A 2,560-nucleotide genomic window follows, 5' to 3' on the forward strand; every position below is an offset into this window, starting at 1 on the left:
TCCAAAGGCCTGAGGATCAGGAGCCTGAGGGTGTAGGTTCAGTCCAGATTGGCAGGCTTGAGACCCAAGAGGAGGCAGTGCAACTCCTTCTTATTCTCAGGAGGACCAACCTTTTGTTCTCTTCAGTCCTTCAAATGAGTGGATGAGTCACCCACAGCAGGCAGGGCAACGTGCTCTACTCAGTCTACCCATTCAAACAGAATCTCATCCAAAATTACCTGCACACACACACACAGAGGACAATACTTGACCGAATATGTGGAACAGTTTTGAGTTGAATGTTAGAAAATCCTGGATTACTGTTAGTAGAAATATGGATATTAAAGATAATTCTATCTGCCCCTGTGCCCTATCTCCTCCCTTTCAGATGGGGGATGGGCACAGGTGGTTTGGTGGAGGCAATAAAAAATATTTTTAATACATGTTGAGTGAAAAAAAATTTAAAAATAAAGATGGTTCTAGTGAGGATTCAGAAAGAGGAGAGCTGAAGAGAAAGCTTCCAACGTCTAAGAGAATACATAATCACAAGCAAACGTTGGTAGAAATCTGGTTGTTAAAAGCCTTTCTGGGGATGTTTCAGATAGAAATGAGGGTCTGGTAATTGAAAATTAGGGGAAAGGCAACATTTTATACAATGGTAAAGAACCCATCTGAATTGTGTTATGTTTTGTAAAGACAGAATTTGGGAGTGTCAAAATAGTATATTTTAGCAGAAGAAGAGAGTTCAAAGATTTCTTTTTCTAAAATATTTAAGATGCAACTTTGGGTTCATCCAAGTTCATTTTCAGAGATCTGGAAAATCCACAAGCTATCCATAGTGCAAATATTGAACTGGTGAGTTCCAGAGTGCCAGAAGTAGGGCAGAAGAAACAAAGTCCCCATGGCTTTCTGGGGAGACACCTCCTGTGAAGGCAGTGGCCTTCAAAATCCTGGGCAGTCACCCTTGGGCTGCCCCGCCCAGGGCACCATGTGCCAAACGATCACCCAGAACTTCGGCCTTCAGCATTTCTCCAAAGGCTACATCTTGCACGAGAATATCAAATCAGCACAAAAGTTGATGGTATGGCAAAGCATTATGTAGGGAAAAGTCTTTTGGGTCCAGATTATGTGATCACATGCCTAATGAGATCAGAGCTGGAGAACTGGTGTGGCCAACACTGGCTACTAGGGGATTTTCCTAAGACTGTAGTTCAGGCTGAAACCCTGGACAAAATCTATGACCAGAATCCAGATTCACTCTGAACATTCCATTTGAAATCCTCAAAGATTATCTTAGATGAGATTAGATTCACCCTCGTAGTGGAAGGGAAGGTAGTCTGGATGTCAATCCCTTTCATGTACATGGAATAGAGGACCTCACTGGTGAACCATTAATTCAGCAGTTGCTGCCAGGCTAAGAGAGTACAAGGATATGGCAAAGCCAGTCATCGAATTGTGCGAGTGGCAAAGAGTGCACCATCAACTTTCTGGAACATAAAATCTGGTGCTTTTCAAAACAAGTTCATGCCTATTCAGTCTAAAGATGCATGCTAAGTTTGTCCAGTGGAAGAACCAGAATGATGTTTTATTGAATTGTATATGTTGTGGGCATTCCTGGTGGCAGAGGGGTTAAAGATAGCACCATCAAGCTACCGCCAGCCACTGCAGCACCAGTTTGATCTCTGGCCAGCCAGGGAGCTAACAACCCACATGGTGCAGCAGACCTCTCCTGTCTCGCCCGCTGCTCCCCTCAGCAGTGTATTTCAGTAGATCTGCCTGTTCTTCTCCCCATTCTCTCTGGTGAATCCTCTCACTGGCCCCCACGCCGCACCTCTGGCTTACACCCCAGTTCTTGTATACATAAATAAATCTTTAAAAAAAATTGTATGTGTTGTATTAGTGCCATAGCCTGATTGGAAGCTAGTTAAGATAACTTGCAGTATCTTTTCTAATTTAATAGTGAACTGATATGAAAACTAATGAATAGAGCTAATGAAGGGTCACCTGTGGTTCGATATCTCTGTCTCAAGTCCTTCACAGGAAAGCAAGTACTGACTAGATTTCAAATGGTGTGTAACCCAAGCCATGTTGCTGGCATGGTGCCTTTTTATGGGTGGTGGGGGTGAGCTCTGATTCTCCATATCCCAGAGAGGTTATTGAACTTTCCCATCAGTAGCCCTGAGACTGGGCCCTCAGGTTACCCCAGGTTCTCTGGTCTGTGCCCCCCTGAGACAATGAGATTGAAACCAGTTGCTTAAGTGGTCTCTTCTCTGGTCCTGACTGTGTGAACAATTCATCATTTCTATCAGGAATGACAACTTTTCTGTATCTATGCTCCTTAGAAATCTCTCCTTTTCAGACATTCTAGGATGAAATAGTTTGGTGTCTACTGTTTTCTTAGTTTGCATTTTTTGAGTGTTTCTCCTTCCTGGGCCATTAATAGTTATTGCTGAAAGGAGCTGAGAACTAAGAGATGGTGTGGATCTCTGCATGTATCAGGAGCTGAGCTCGGCAGCGGGGCTCTAGCTGCTGGTCTGACTCTCATGGTTAACCCCCTGTTTTTTACTGTGGAAAAATAAAA

The 2,560-nt window shown here is 43.5% G+C and overlaps 1 pseudogene; it reads left to right on the plus strand.

Moving 5' to 3' along the window:
• The first annotated feature begins 880 nt into the window (after positions 1–880).
• Positions 881–1,477, plus strand: LOC119258573 (adenylate kinase 4, mitochondrial-like; annotated as a pseudogene).
• Positions 1,478–2,560: the final 1,083 nt, after the last annotated feature.

Source organism: Talpa occidentalis, unplaced genomic scaffold (assembly GCF_014898055.3).
Source record: "Talpa occidentalis isolate TD23 unplaced genomic scaffold, MPIMG_talOcc4v2.1 talOcc4.5, whole genome shotgun sequence".
NCBI classification, from domain to species: domain Eukaryota; kingdom Metazoa; phylum Chordata; class Mammalia; order Eulipotyphla; family Talpidae; genus Talpa; species Talpa occidentalis.